Source organism: Cryptotermes secundus, unplaced genomic scaffold, assembly GCF_002891405.2.
Source record: "Cryptotermes secundus unplaced genomic scaffold, Csec_1.0 scaffold13, whole genome shotgun sequence".
In the NCBI taxonomy this organism is placed as follows: Eukaryota; Metazoa; Arthropoda; class Insecta; order Blattodea; family Kalotermitidae; genus Cryptotermes; species Cryptotermes secundus.
The window spans coordinates 397,351-414,780 of record NW_019734350.1 but is presented as its reverse complement, the minus strand read 5'-3'; the positions used below and the strand labels follow the sequence as shown (position 1 = coordinate 414,780).

General features: G+C 39.3%; 2 long non-coding RNA genes across 3 annotated transcripts in view; one reads left to right on the top strand and one right to left on the bottom strand.

Moving 5' to 3' along the window:
* LOC117282651 overlaps positions 1-17,430 on the bottom strand; it is a 320,533-nt gene that overhangs the window by 11,575 nt on the left and 291,528 nt on the right. The gene's annotated exons all lie outside the window — the stretch shown is intronic.
* Positions 1-17,430, top strand: part of LOC111868747 — a 295,313-nt gene that overhangs the window by 274,730 nt on the left and 3,153 nt on the right. The window lies entirely within an intron of this gene.

The window sequence follows — 17,430 nt, the reverse complement described above, 5'->3', positions numbered from 1 at the left end:
ATAAATTCGTGGAGAGAACTTGAAAATATTAAGCACTGGTATCGATTTTTATTTAATTCGTTAATTTTATTTTTCGTACAATATTAACGCCATTTTCTGTGCAATGCAGCCCTTAAGAAGGTGAATATTTTTCAACTTATTAGGCTAATGGCTTGTTATTTCCAGATTGAGTGTCTATCATAGAGCAGTACGGCCAAATTTATTTTAATTAAATGGTGTCTGTGTACACAACATGTGCATCCAAGGTAGAATGAAGCTTTGGGAATAAATGTTCAGTTGTCTTAGCAAGCGAAGCCATTTTCAATGAGAAATATAAAATGAAAAATGGGAACGTTTACTCCGGAAAACTGTACCTTTAATCTGTGAATGCAATCAAGTAAATTATGATTATTTTTGAAGCATGAAATACACGTAATAAGAAGTGTGGTCACTCCTGGACAATAACATACAAAATATTGAAATTTGATACCTGGGATATTCAGGTTATTTCTCGTATATCGACTCTGTGATCGATATAACACATAATTTATATACTGTGAAATATTTATGCTTAAAGAAATTGGAGGGCAAAGGCTAATATGCTGCTAACTATGTAGAATTAATAAAGCTTTATAACTGTTAACAACTTATCGTATTTTCCTTCCTTTACTTGAACTGTCTAGGTTTGACATGTCATTATTCCATTCGCAGAATACATTATTTTATGGTCTAACTTCCATATATTTACCTAATATATCCTCTTACAGGCGTTTGATACCTGTTTGTCTTATTATTATTATTATTATTATTACTATTTAGAATGTAGAGATAAATTTTGTGTTGTGAATGGCACAAAATTAAGGAGGATTTAGCATATGGGAAAATAATAAACCGCGCAGAAAGTAATGAGTTCAGAATATTTGAAAATATTTATTTAAAACTAGATATAAATGGAAGAAAAAATTTAGTAGCCTATAACAATTATTTAAGATAGTGGGAAAATGTAAATATAAATCTATAAGGGAACTGGAGAAATGATAAGTTTTAGTAAATATAATAACAGTAAGGATAGGTAAGAGTAAGTAAAGCTATCCCTGTAACAGGCCGTGGAAGCCCATAGGGTTGTGAGACGTAGAGGCTCCCACATTTTCAAGATAACTGGTTCACAGACGGCGGTGAGGTAGTTGGCCTTACGCGCCGGCCGCCCTTTGCCTCATGGTGATTAATGGTACTCATTTTTGTTAGACGGGACAGGAGTCGGGATAGCTGAGTCGGTATAGTGACGGGCTACGGGTTGGACTGTCGGGGTTCGATTCCCAGCAACAGCAAGATATTCATTCGTTCTCCACAGTGTCCAGACCGGCTCTGGGATCCACACAGCCTCCTATGCAATGGGTACAGCACAGCCGGGGTGTGAAGCTGACCACTCACCTCAATCTAGTGCTGAGGGCGAGAATAGTGGAGCTATACCACCACTCCCCCTACGTCTTCATGGCGTGATGCTTAATTAATTAGGCACAGGGACATCTTTTACTTTACCTTGCTATCAAGGATGAGTTGCGTGTAGCAGTAAATACAGGTGGATATATCAGATGTATGAAGCATCCGTTTGAATGTTGTTGACACGGTCCCATCCAGAGTTCGGCAACCTTCTGGTATTGGCCGGCCGCATTTAACTTCCGCCTTCATAACGCGGGAAGCACACGACCAGTAGGCAAAAATAAATATAAAGAAAATGGACCATAGGTGAATGGATATATTTCTTACATGTATAAAATTATTATATTTAATATAATTACAATTTTACAATAATCTTGTTCGTGCATAAAATTCTGATAACCTCTCTTAGAAACTTTTTCCATTTTTTGGTTTCTCAAAATTCAGAAGGACGACCAGCGAGCCGCAGGTTGCTGACCCCGGATCTAATCTCTCTCAGCATTGCAGCTGTATCCGAACTGTACCGCTTTATTTAATAATCTGAGCTGTTCAGAACTATTGCATTGATCTCAGGATCTCCATTTGTATGGAATCTGGCTTGGAACAGAACTGACAGTACAAGCGAACGCTCCAGAACGCCAACACACCGCCTCACATGGACAGTACAGTAATTGGGAAATATACTGATATGTATCTTTGTCTGAGCATTATTAGCACAAGCTTATATTTTTGTTCTCTGTGAGCAGTGGCTACACGATTTCTGTGGCAGTGGAAAAAAACACTCTCATTTAACTAATTAGTGAGTGTTAAAATACCGAATGTGTCATGACACTCTTCTTTCTCGTTTTCCCTGTAATAATGTACAGTCATGACATAAGAAAAACTGAACTTATAGTACTCAAGTATCCAGGTATACTCGTATACTCGTATAAATATATTAATTGAAACGGGTAGATTCACTATAGAATGTCTTTTGCTTCAAAATTTCCTGCAATCCGAGTTCTCGAATATATTTTGATGTGTATACCCATTGCTAGACAATAAATCGGTAAACATGTGCTCACTGTAAACACGCCTCAACAATAGAGGGGCTGTTTTCTATATAGCCCGTGCCGCGACCGTCGCTATACAATGGTGCAGTGAACACGTCTAAAACAATACGCGACAATATAAGGCGCTGCTTTCCGTGAGGTCCGTGAAAAGTGGTAAAAAGAAGAATTAATTTGAGCAATAGAGGCAAAACAGACACAGCAAATGTGCACATAATAGTCATCAGAATAATATCTCCTTGTTGTGTTATTATTACTATGAAATAAAGACACAGGAATTTATCTATGCTGCCAATCTTAGTAATGCTACGTATAAAAGAGTTTTCATATTTTACAAAGCAAATCTTAAATTTACGCAAGATAATGTATTAAAAGTTTGTGGCGGTAAGTTCTTCAGCCTTAAGCGCCGGCCATCCTTTACCCCCGAGAAGTTTCCTGGTACTTATTTCTGTTAGAGGTTGAGTCGACTCCAAGGCCATAGTGAGGCTGGAAGGATTAGGACAATTGAAAATAATCCACTTCATCAGGACTCGAACCTGCGATCTTCCGGCTTGTAGCATAGTGCCTCAACCAAGTACGGTACCGCGTGCCCCTAGTATATAAGTATAATATAGCGTTAATGAGACGATGCTTATGAATGGTACCTCTTCAGTAATCATGTTGGCGGTCTTAGGAGAACCACGCGGATATTCAGTAAAGAGAGTCGGCCTACGTGCCAGAAATCGAAGAGGGGACCTCAGGTACACGCAGCACGGGTATTAATCACTGCATCGAGGATGTAAATTTAATAGAACTGAGTCAATCAGCTGAGGATGGAGTAAGAAGAAGATTCTTGTAGATGGTCTTGACGTCTCGCTTTTGTATATTCGTGTTACTGTGTGAGTAAAAACAAGGCATACAGATGCATAAAAATCACGTTGTTTAAACCCTTAATTTGTTACGACAAAGTGGGCAAGAAAAGTAAACATGGCAGCGAAAGATGAAGATGCATATGATAGAGAGTGCATGTCATTCCGTAGCAGTACACAACTATGCAAGGTTTGGTCACAGCAGGAACTTGGCTACATGTAATCCGTCCATGAACCTGACCGCGCTGCAGTGCAATCTGCATACATGGGCTCGACGGGGCCGACGGTCCCGACCTTACGCCGGCTACATAAGCCAGGAGGTCAGCTTCGGGACTGAAATATTTCTTAGCATTATGAAGACATTCTACTTGCTCATGGGTTGTACTTGGCTGTAGCATTACGTCATAATTCCTACGTATGTACCGTGTGTTTTAAATAGAACTCTCTAGAACCATCTTAAGGGCATTTTTTGTGATGAGACCGCCGCTTGTCGGCGAAGTTAGTGAAAACTTTAGCGGATAGAGGGTGTCGCGTGGTCAGCGCAACGGATCCCCAAGGCCGTTATTCTCGGTTTTCTAGATAGGAGCCGCTATTTTCTTGAAATAGCTCCTCAGTTATCCTCACGAGGCTGAGTGGACCCCGTTCCATACAAGCTACTTCTCAGAAAATCTGGTAGCTCCGGGAATTGAACCCGGGACCTCTGGATCTGTAGTCAGGAACTGTGACCACTAGACTACAGACGCGGTCAGACCTAATTAACTACTTTCCTTTAACTAAAAACTGAGCATTTGATAAGTCATGGACCGTGTACAGTCACTACCACTAGAAAGTGTTTACCGGGCTGTTGCCTACCCCAACACACACACAGCAACGTGATCTCATAGGCCTACTGTTTTTTCAAAATAAGGAAAGTGAACTAAAGTAAGTCTACTCCAAATACTGGTTATATTCTTCCACGTTATGTTTCACAGCGGAACCAAATGCTACACAATATACTGTCACCACCGCCGATTCGCACTAAGGATATGCACCATTCCAACAGAGGACCTTCCCAATATAAGTAGGAGGACTCAGTTCAGACGATGCGATTCTGTGGCGTGGAAGAAAACGTAAATCACATGAAGTTTAAACCCACAGTGAATTCAAAGTAATGACAGCGAATCTAGCTCCAGTTATAATTTACGAATAGTGCGCGCAATAATTTCACAGCGTTTTCTAACCCTTCCTCCCACAAGAAAAAGAAAAAACACAGCAATGTAATTGCAACCAGTACAATATTTTACTCTATGCTGACTCCCCGTTTCCAGCAACGAAATGTTAACGAAGGGAGGAAAGTAATTGTCTATCGCCACTGAATTAGCTACAATTAGTGGTATGGAATGAGGGGGGTTTTCGGGGGTGGATAGGGAAAGAGGGTTGATTTTCGTGCGGTAGTATCTGTGGACTAGCCTTGGAAATTTATTTAGTTTGTGTGTTATACTGGGAAACGACAAAAAAGTAGTTCAAATTTCCGAACGGTTCTTGTAACTGAAGGAAGTACTCAAGAAGGAATTGCTATATTCCAGTGTTCTGCAAAATAATGTAGCAGCATGGTATTTCATTTTGGGAAACATTTTGAAAAATTAATTAATACAAAAATTATTTGCAGTTTGTTATCACAGTTTAATGTCAGATTTATTTTTCCTTGGCACTACAGCCCCAGTGGGCCTAGGCCTGCCTCCATGAACTTCTCCGTTCACTTCGGTTTTTCTAGATCTTACACATTCGGTAGGACTCCTTGGGCGGGTGATCAGCTCGTCGCAAGACCTCTACCTGTACGCAAACACAGAAAAACGCACACACACAAACTAAACATCCATGTCCTGATTGGGATTCGAGCGAAGACAGTACATGCCTTAGACAGCTCGGCTACCGTGACCGTCCCTTTATTACAGACATCTGATTAATAATTTCAATGGAAACCCATGTGATGTACTTAACAACGTGATTCGTAGTATGTTTACCTTCTTTGCATCAATAACAGCAAAGTCCCAATGCCTCTATTATTCCGTGACTCTATCGAACAGAATCGTTCTTGAATAGGAGATAATTGCGCTGCTGGTAATGGGACATTTGTAGCCTCGGAAAGAATTTATATTGTAGGGCAGTCTTGAAGGTGCGAATTTATGTCGTGTTTGTAGACTCTTGGTGTGACACGCTCTCACTTTTGTTATATACATATTGCTACTACGACATATTTCGAAATTATAAGGTAATCATCAGTTATTTTAGGCAATTGCTGCACACATATTGATTTTTCTACTTAACTGTGCTACAGCTTGAACAGTATTAGTTCCAATATGCCTGAATTTTGTTAAAATTGATTAAAACTTATTCTCTTTCAACTGATATTCCGCTTTTCCGGCATTTCATGTTATCTTTAAGATGTGAGTTACTATCAGCTTTCCAAGAAGTGTTAGTTTCACAACGTCGCAGTTACGTTCCTGTCAATGTTCCGATATTATTCCAACCAGGGACCGTTCCGTCGTTATTGTCAGCTGGAAGGGATGTTCAATGTTCAGTCACACCGGGAGTTCCATCTGTTACTTAATGACAAGAAAAAGTAAGAATAATTCTCTCGGCTGGAATGTCACACATACTGATTTCGATTGCAGCAAGAATTAAAGTCAAACAAAATAGACATAAAGTTAACGTTATGGAACGATAGCACCATATATTGTCGTAACATCACGGAAATTCGGCCATGCATCGCCGTACTTTCTGCTAATGAGCACTGTACATTTTTTTGTCTTCTACCTTCATTTTCCTATACAGAATGCTGCAAGAATGACAAAATTCTGTGGCGTTTATTGACACTTCGTCTTCTTTTGTATGAACCTGAAATAGGCAGGAGGGCCTGTTTCAACATAACATCTCAATGTAGTGCAGTCCTTTTGGGGAAGCTGACAGTGACTTAGCTGGACGCGGAATTATTCGTCTCTTATGAAACCCGTAGGTTCACTGCATGATCATAAGAGTCTTCCACTAAACAGTACACTGAAACTACTGAATTTGGTATTCATTATCTTTGACTATACATTTTAATATTATCCCCTTATTTCTTGTTAAGTCTGGCGAGTTAAATTTTTGCTTAAAATAGGACAAAAATTTGATTTGTTTCAATCTTGTCCATCACACTATCAATTACAAAGACAAAACAACTCCATCAAGTGTGACTATTGAAGTTTTTACTACTTGAAAACCTAACATGTAAGGGTGTTAAGTTTTCAAGTAGTAAGAACTTCAATAGTCACACTGGACGGAGTTGTTTTGTCTTTGTAGGACAAAAATATATATAGAAACAAGTCGTTTTGAGAAGAAGTAATCTGCTACTTTCTTATGATACCACACGGGCAGCCTGGAAACGAAAATAGATAGTCACACAGACACAAAAAGCGAGGTGATCTTATAAGCCTTCTGTCAAAAATTAGAGACGATACATAGAAGGACAGCAAGATGATTTTATAACCCTCAAAAATCGGGAAGGGGGGTCTACATACGTGTAGACAGATATTCAAACCCAGACAGTTACACAGACACACAGCAAGGTGATCTAATAAATTTTCATTTATCCTTCTTTTTCCAAATAAGGAAAGTAAACTGAAATAATAAGATGCATCGTCAGACCTCGTGCAAAAAAGACAACATTTCGGCAGCTGGACCTGCTTCTGGCCTCAGGAAAACGACCTAGGTATCAAAACTATTGTGTACTTTCTCGAAAATATTCAGAAACGAAAAAAATAGTAGAAAACTAACCTCTTTAAGGATTACAGATTTCATTTTTAACAACAGATCAAAATGGTCGAAGAAAGTGAAGTGAATACATGGACTAGGCTATGGACTAGTTGACCGAGGAATAGAGGTTAGATTCCCAGAAAGGGTAAAGGTTTTCTCTCCTGCGATCCATCCAGACTCCTAATGAATCGGTATCGGGGTTCTATATGGGGGTAAAGCGGCCGGGTCGTGAAGGCAACCACACTTTCCAGCTAGGGCCGAGGTTATGTATGCGTGGAATTATACTTCCACACACCAACACGTTTAAACGGCATAGTGTTTAAGGTAAAGGTCAACTTTATCTTTTATAGACGAGAACCGATACGAAACAAGACATATAAGTGAAATGAGGTTGAGTCTCATAGGGAGTCCTGTAAAATCCGTGAAAACAAAGAATATCTCAGTATGAAATACAGATAATTACAGTTGGAAGAACACATTTAGTTCCAACTGCATTTTTAAACGCTCTGTAGCTATATAAGTAAGTACATGGATCAAACACCTTCTTCAAAAGCTAATACTTGCTCAGCTTATCAATATATTTTTAATATATTATGGAATCCGGGAGCCCGGTTAACACAGTCGGCAAAGCGACTGGCTAGAGGCTGGACGACGCAGGTGTCGGAGTTCGAATCCCGGTAAGGTCAAACATTTTATCTTCCCCAAATCGTCCAGACTGACTCTGGGGTTCACCCAACCTCCTATCCATTGGTTACCGGGGACTCCTTTCCCGCAGGTAAAGCGGCAGGTGCGTGAAGCTGACCACTCACCTCCAGCTAGTGCCGAGATCAGGAAAATGTGGATCTATACATCCACTCCCCCATACGCCCTCATGGCGTAGTGTTTAATTCGTTGACATCAGGATTATGGAATTCGACAGTTCACTATCGTGTTCTCTAGAGTCCGCCACTGATACAAATGTATCGAATCCATATTCTCTCATCCAGTTTATTTAAAATCCTCTTTAATATTATCAACCCAACTATGCCTAGGTTTTCGAAACGACCTTTTCTTCTGGTGTTCCTAGCAAACTTTCATGTGCATTTATTTGTTCCAATTGTTTATAGTAAGGAAGAATCACCTTGAGTAAAATGTCTTTATTTCGAGCATGTAAGTTCGTCACTCGGAACTTTTAGAGAATAAACAAAAGAAAAAAGTAATGTTTCTGCCATTAGTCGTGAACCCTGCAACCATTTTTTTTGCTTACCTCTCTCTCTCCCACTTGCGTGCACGTTTCTCCACTATTGTTTCTCTATAGTGAAATTAAGAATTCAAGGGAAATGATTATTATAAAGTTGTCACACATGCACGGCTGTTCCGTTCGCGACTTCCCGACTTCTACGCGTTCAAACAATTGAGTGGAATTTCTTTCTCACGTCATTGTGGAGCTTATTTCCTTTATTATTATTAATTGTGTAAAAGAAGAAGTTCCGAGAATTATCTTATGATTTCCGTGCTGTTTCACTTCAGAGGAAATTATGATTTTAAATTAAGATGATATAACCAATTGCATGGTGTAATACACTCTTACGTCATAGCACGTAAATAGTCCTTGTCTTCTCGCTAAATACCGTGCAGTTGTGATTAAAAGGCACTTCTTCTTCTTCTTCTTCTTTAAAAGATTAGGCTCTCTGTTCTGCGCCCATTCAAAACTTATTAATTCCGAAATTTCAAATTTGTAGAGAGTTTAAACAATGAGTAACTCTATCTTTTTGGATATAACGCCCTGTATTCTGCTTAAAGTAAACCGACGTTTCAGACGAACAATTCGCTTCCAGCTTTACGTTCGGATAATAAACAAAGCAAAAAAACAAAAAAACAAAGTGAAGCACGTAGCAACATGGCGGCGATATGTTCTTCCGAAAAACGTCATTTGACTTTCAACGGGGTATACTGTTGTTATATATAAGCACCGCTGTGAAACCTCAAAAAATGTAAATGATAGTTATGTGCTAGAAAATAATAATTATAAAAAAAAGGAATTACAACTTTATGAGTATAGAATGCTCCACTGATTGGTTCTAGCATCCTCAGCATTCATAACTCAGCAGACCTCACTATAGTAACATCAGGCTGGACAATGCCAATAGGACCGTCAGAATATTGGGGAGTTTGCTACGCCTTCAGGTGACTGGTTACACTTACACTGATGATTGAAGCAGGGCCAGCTCCTGGGCCTATTTATTGATGATTCACATAACGACGCTGCCAGCATCTCAGATTATGCAACGTCCTTGATTGAGAAGAGGGTTAGTGAATAATGAACTTGAATGGGAGCTGTGGTGGCCCCTATCGAGGTACTATCCCAGCATTCGCTTCGTTGCACTGAGAAAATCCACGAAAAGTGGGAGTAAGAACAGTCGGTATCCCGGCCAGGGGTCCAACTGCACATATCTCGAATATAAGTCAATATGGCTACCTTCCGAGCCTATTTGATCGGTGCCGGTTCCTGAAATGTAGCGTACGTCAGAGCAGATAATCTCAGATAATGGGCATTTTGCAGTGCATAAGGTAAAGTTGTCCCTTCGCTTAGTTAATTAACCACCACTCCATGAAGACGTATGGAGACTGGAGGTATAACTCCATCATTCTTGAATGGCACTAGATATGAGTGGTCAGCTTCAAGCCCAGGCAGATTTTTCTGCGGGGAGAGAGCCCCCGTCACCCATTGCATAGGAGGCTGGGTGGGCCCCAGTCCAGGTCTGCACGCTGAAAAGTTGAGAAAAAGTCTTTCCCCTGTCGGGAATTGAACCGCGGTCTTCTAGTCCGTAGCCCATCGCTATACTGACTGAGATATCCTGGCTGTTATTGTTCAATGTATTTACACGTGTATGGGGTATGCGTGACTTATAGACGGGATTTGGATTAAATGATTGGATTTACTGATACATTATGCGCACCGCACGGAGCTGCAGGTAATTACAGGGCTATCACCGATGTTCACACTTTACAGTTCAGTTTTATGCACGTACGCACGCACACACACTCTCTCTCTAGGGTTCTCATTCTTAACTAGTCGTATTCTGGTAACGGATTTATAATAGTCTCATTGTAACTACAGCACACTATGACGTTTTCTTTGAACAGCCCAATCCCTTTCTTGTCCTTATTGTGTCAACTGGCAACTCTGGAGACTCCCTCAATTCTCTGCTGTAACTCCAACTCCGGAAGTCATTCTAGCTGCGTGAGATCCTTGTTATATAGCCTCGAATCGGCGCCCACAGAAAACACAGCTTCCTCTACTGTTGCATGTTGATTTACTGCTGCAGAGATGTGTTTACAGCACCGTTACGTATTAACGAGCGAGGCGCTGATCACAGAAAACACCGTTCTGCTATTGCTGCATTCGCTTCCGCGGGAATGTGTTAACCGAAAGCCCTTGCTAGCAAAAAACAATTTCGATTTTTGGGCGTCATGTCACAGTATACATTGATTAATAAATCAAGAACTTTTACAGAATCAGAAACCTTCAATTCGTCTATTACACCTATTCAAAATGAACGGCGAGATACAATTTCAAGCCAGAGTACGCCTCTATTAAGAGGCTTCACATCTCAGTCAGTTAGCCATCGATTTCAATAGTTTAGAGATTCGGGATCAATTCTAGAAGAGTTTATATGAGATTTACTGCGGATAAAATGGCACTGGGGCTTGTATTTCCCCGAGGACTTCCTTTTCCCTTGTAAAATATTCCACCAGTTCTCCATTACATCAGTATTATCAGGGGCTAGTACAATTGGCGTACTTGAGGCAAATATTACCAAGGGACTCTGCTTCCACCCCTCTGAGAGTTAGAAAGTAAGTGCTGCAGCTTTCATCAGAGGTCGAAGATTCGCAAAGATAATTCAGGATGAGAGGTTTTTACCTTAAACGGGGATGACGTACACCAACTCTTCGGGAAATATCTTACACATATGCAGTAAGTCCATGACATGTTTCGGATTTTATTTCTTTATTATCATTTTAGTTTTTCTGTCGTTTATCGGTTTGAATCGAGGGAGTCTATCAGTGATTCTGCAAACGGTCTAGATGTTACAGCCATTACGATATAAAGTCTTAAAAAAGTTCCCTATACGGAGAATATCTCATATATCCTGATAAGTGACTTTATTTAACAATCTTAAATGGGCCACGACTGGCCATTATCCCAATTTACCTTTTCTTTCTTCCTATACAAGCTGCCTGCTACCACGGCACTGTGCGTTTTAAGACCTGAGGATTTAGTGAATTAGAAATGCCCTAAAATGACAGAATTTTAACTTGCTGACGTATGAAACGGTGGATATAAAGAATGATAAGAGTTCGCGTTTTTTTGTGAGTTACACCCGGAAACCCATTAATTTTGCGAATTTTCGTCCATGTACGCCGGTTGGTACTGCCAACACTTTATAGAATTTCGAATCCTGTCCTTTTAATTTCCTGTTTATCTTTTAAAACAATTTAACTCTTTTCACCCTACTTCACAGGTATCTCTCCCAGAAGCACTTACCCTACCGATATGGATATATTTTGTGTTTGTAACGACGAAAGAAAAGAAACGTTTGCATGGACTCTGATGTCGTCATGGGGGCCATAATAAATTGTTGTCTTTTGGAATGTCATACGGTTCAGTTTTGTACATAGATACCAATGTTTAGGAGTAACCTGCTGCTTTAATACCCTGAAGATCTATACAGCAGGAACCTCCGAAAGATTAGTACCTACCTACCAAAGTACATGACATCAAATATCAGAAGACTGAACTTCCATTTATTTCACTGTTTGTCACAAAAACAAATTGTAAATTACCACGAAGCGTACAGACGAAAAGGTTTTGTTTCTAGAGAAATTTGCTTCGGGATGGTTAAATGATGGTTACGGATTTCGAAGAGACTTGGTCCTATTTCGTGAAGCGGAAGAGAGTAATTATCTGGCATTGCATCCCCCGAGGGAATATATTCGTTAAAACTTTACGTAACCTAATTAGGCCTGCGTGGTTGCTATAAATGTGTGAAGCCGATCTCCTTTTTATAAGTCCGAGGATCAAATCCCGAGAGCATGTAACTTTTATTTTGTGTCCATTAGCACATTACAGCGTTCCTGAGATAATAACTTTATAAAGGTCGTTATGCTTCGCATTCTTAATTTCATTGGGCTGTAATTATCGCAGGTATTTTGCCATTAGCGGCGAGCCAAACGAGTGTTGCATAAGGCAAAGACGTCTCCAAGTTTGCATTCTGCTCTTAACGTTGAGTTGCGGAGCGAAGATAAAAAGCAACAAGAAATTATAGGAGCAAATCATGCCGCCTAATTTCCTACAAAACATTCAATCTATACGGTATACCTTGCAGGAATTCTGCTGCAATGACAGTAAAATTGGCGATTCATTTCTGCTCATAAAATAGTAAAAATAAAATAAAATTCTGACCGTGTTAAGTTTGACGGATTCGTTTTAGAAGATTCGTGCATCAAAATTTCAACATGTAATGTTATTTTACGGCTGCGTAATTAGTAAATAAGATTAACTTTTAATTTGTACACATAACTTAATAACAAATCCCAGAGAAAATTAAAATCATAATCACAATCATTTTAGATAGTACCGCATTCTATATTGCATAATACATTTAATATTTATATGGATCTATACATTGTTTCGAGCTACGTATAAATTAGTATTTATACAGAACAATAACAATCAAAATTACATTCGTTTGTCGTCGTTTAGAGCAGATAACGATAACAAATTTGGCTGAAATCTACTAAGAAGTTTTAAGTTAAATATTGTGTGTTGGACGGTCAGAGTTCAATTCCCGTCAAAGAAAGAGAATTTTCTCTTCTCCACAGCGTCAAGACCGATTCTGGGGCCCACCCGGCCCCATTCAATTGGTACCAAAAATTCTTTCCCTAGGGTAAAGCGGCATGAGCTTCAAGCTGACCACTCACCTTTATCTAATGCCGAGGTCAAGAAATGTGGAGCTATACCTCCACTCCCCGTAAGACTTAATGGCATAATGTTTAATTATTTAAGCACAGGAACAATCACATCTTTACCTTTTACGGAGAGAGGGACATGATCTCTCCTATTTTCAGTTTCTTTCAGTCCCAAAACTTTCTATAAAAAATATGAAAATATTAAAACATATTTTTGCTCTGTTATGATAATTATTTCAACAGTTAATGATATCTCGCATTGTAATTGGGGCTTTTTATATTTTTACCAGCTCTACCATTCAATTTCGGTGTAAGCAGGACACGGTCTAATTCTTCACTTATCCATTCGACATTACACAAGAACCTGTACAGTTGAGGAAACGTCGTTACGTAAACAGACATCAACAGCTTATTTCAATATGAAAGCATTGCATCTTGCTCACGGTAAATATTCTCTGCTCTATTTTATTCTCATCAGAAGTCTAGAAATATCATACATCCATATGTGGTGCTTGAGGGTGGTAGGAGCTGTGTCTCTTACGTTAAAATGTGGTATTTCTGTGTAAAAAAGCACAATATCTGTTCCCTGGATTAAAGGTCTGTTATATATTGTTTAGACGTACAGTTCGCATTTTATATGATGTTTCATATATGTTATATTTGAGATAAAATCGAAATAAAATAAAAGAAGAGAGATGGTACCGTAAGCTTCGAATACAATTTGATATACAGGTAAAATATATGAGAAAGAAACAGAGTAAAAATTCCATTACCATCAAAGGCAAAGAGGATTTGTGTTTGCCTGCTATCCCATTGGGTTCAGGTAATCTTAACCGTCATAGCAACATTATTTCAGTTAATTATTGCGTACGGACAGACATGAAAAATACAGTTTTACATCCTCTTCATGCATAATTATTGCCAACATCTGATATGAAACTGGTTCTATTATTTTTTTTTATTAAACAAAATAAAACGCGTATGTCCAACGTTCCATAACGATTCATATCCTGAACGATGACTACTTTTATACTTCAAATGGATTCGACTGCGCATGTGATAACAATGGCAGCGAGGATCACTACACTGCCTAATCCATAATGTTATTATGCAAGGAAACACATACCAAATTTTGATAAATACTTCCCAAAATCGATCCTGGAGACTTTATATAAGCCTACGCTATTCACCATAATATGAATTTGTTGTAGATACAAATCTAATGGCACAACAGACAAATAGCATGAGGGCAAAAATTAATTTTCTTTGTGTTTCGTTAAATAAGCAGAGCAGAACTAAGCAACTGAATCCGTGCATCAGAAACTTTCTTGAGAAACTAACAGTCGTTCGGCTGGTCAACAAATTCTCCGCTTTTTCTGGAAGCAGTACGTTTATTCCGGTATTCACAAGAGCCCGCCAATAACCTCCATGATATCAAACAACCCTGCACCCATTCTGTCATACTTTACACCACAAAAAGAAATGTTAATAACACGATTTATAGACCTCGGAAATGCTTATATACCATATCATATACTAACTTATTTTATGATAAATCTTTTTAGTTGAAATTAAGTTCGATATGAGCCTTGTGTAAATTATGGATTATAATGAACCAATACGAAAACAAAAAACAAACTTGTTCAAAATTTATTAAATATTGATAAAAAAACAATCTCCGTGGTCTGTAGTCCGCAAGCGAATTATACCGACCGAGCGACCGCCGCTTGTAGGCGAAATTAGTGCTAACTTTTGCAGATAGAGAGTGTCGCGTGGTCAGTGCAACGGATCCCCACGGCAGTTAATCTCGGTTTCCTACACCGGAGCCGCATACTTCCTTGAAATAGCTCCTCAATTATCGTCACGAGGCTGAGTGGACCCCGTTCGAGACCCACTACTCCTCAGAAAATCTGGTAGTCCCGGGAATCGAACCCGGGACCTCTGGGTCTGTAGGTAGGAACTCTGACCACTAGACCACAGAGACGGTCGTAGATCCCAACTGTAAAATTTAATTGAAACCCATAAAGCAGTTGCTGAGATTGAAAACCCGAATAGGCAGACAAATGGGGTGTCATGTCGCCCCCACATACATTCATTTGGTGAAGAGAGTGGATACAGTTTTGTTAGAATGATTTATATGTAACGGTACATTTTGCAAACAAACAATCATCAAACGATGAGTAAATTTCATAACTAGGAGACGAAATGGAGAGTTACATCTTTTGATACGTAATATTGTGTAGTCCGGTGAAAGTTAACTGACGTCTCGGAAGAATATATCAGTTCTATTTTTAGGGTCGAAGAATAAGCCAAGCAAAGAGCCGACATGAAGTAGGCAGCAGCTTCGGTTGACTTTCTCCGGACTAATCTTTTACTCCACACAGTGTGATGTAAATGATATGATTATTTTTGCACGAACGACCGAAATGGATAGGCAGAGCCGGCGCACAAACCCATATCTTCGGATAGTGGATATGCCTGACAATGACCTTTGTAAGTCCTGGCGCATTCTCTAGCAGCCAATCTTCAAAGTAGTATATTATGTGGCTTCTTCAGTCTTAATACCCTAAAAACATATCAAGTTTTATATGCACATATCGATGTGCTGCAAAGAATCAGATTTGTAGAGATTTGTATATTGTGAGACAGCATATTAATCCTCCGAAAACCTTACTTGCTTACTTACTTACTCATGCATCTGAGCCCTTCTGGAGGAGCCGCCAATTATACAGCTACTCAATAAAATCCCAGCATTTATGGAACCCGAAGGTTCATTACCGTGTTCACAACAGCCCTCCGCTGGTCCCTACCCTGAGCCAGATAAATCCAATCAATCCTATCCCAGCCTATCTCTCTAAGATCCATTTTAATATTGTCCACCCACTTACGCCAATCTACAGCTGTTTTACCAGTCAGCGAAATCAGAGAAGGCACCCAATGTTCTATGTCAAGGAGTCGGATTAGGCAGCACGAATTGTGTGTTGTCATGACAATAGTTTGAGAGAACGCTGGTAAGTCTCTCTTCCCTACAGAGTATGTGTGTGAAAAATAACTGTCACATATCATTCTCTTCCATCAGTAATAACTCATAATTTTTTAGTATAATTATAATAATGCGACGCAGAAACACAGGGAATATACCCCAGTAATCATTCCGGCGTGACCAGCCCATTGTTTATGCTTAAGCGTGCTAACTTATTTTCACAATCACAGCAGTCACCAGCAATGTCGTTAGTCGTCTTTCTGTCTCAGCGCAACATATACCATTCTTGCAATACAAATCTAAAATTATTATTTTTATTTAAAAAAAGAAAGAGTTGACAGTTGATAACGATCGGGTTACATTTAAGTACCCAAAAAACAATCGACGGCCTTCACAGTTGCAAGTTTTGTTTTACGAACATGCGTAATTTAAAAGTAATTTTAGTAATTATGTTCCTGTATTAAATAAGAGAGATGACATTAATAAATCAGATGCATTTCTAAGCAAATACATCCTGGAAGTGATTTATTCAAATGCAGACAAATGAAGGAGACCAATGGAGATACAGCAGCAGAAAACAGTTTCTTTCCTTCCCTCAGAGATGCTTCGCAAAGAGGTCACCGGCGTGGCATCACTCGCGATTTTGTTTCTAAGTTTCAGAATTGTCCATATTTGTGATAGTTTTAATGCTTTTATCCTTGGACTAGCTTCTAAAGCGATTACTGTGTTACTGACTTTAATTTTAAAGAAATAGATAATTTAAATAGTTTATATTCAAATGCAGCCTACTTTTAAGGCCGATCACAGTGGCCGCGCGGTCTAAGGCATGAACTGCCTTTGCCCGCTGAAACACTGGGATGTTGGGTTCAAATCCCACTCAGCACATGGATGTCTGTGTGCTGTCTTGCGACGGACTGATCCCCTGTTCAAGGAGTCCTACAGAATGTATAAAAATATCAAGAAACCGAAAAAGAGGCGAAGATCCAAAAAAGGGCTGTAGAGCCATAGATAGATGGATAGAAAGATACGTAGATAGACAGACAGCACTTTGTAAATATAGTGAAAGCTCATTAGTTCTATAAATTAGACAATGAATACTTTACAAAAGTAACAAGCAATATTGCGACGTTACATAGAGAAGGATTTTGATATACTTTTTGTAAATAATGTTCGAAAAATACCAGATAGTAGTGTAATGAGAATGAAAATGGTGACCACTCGCGCAACTAATATGAAAGTCAGAAGGTAAAGCCGTCTTTATTCTTAATCAATTAAGTACCACGCCAATCGGCTGCGCCATAGCTCAAGCGGTTAGTCGCTGGCTTTCCATTGCGGCGGCCCGGGTTCGATCCCGGGTCTGGTCAAGTGAGATTTGTGGTGGACAAAGTGGCGCTGGGCAGGTTTTCTC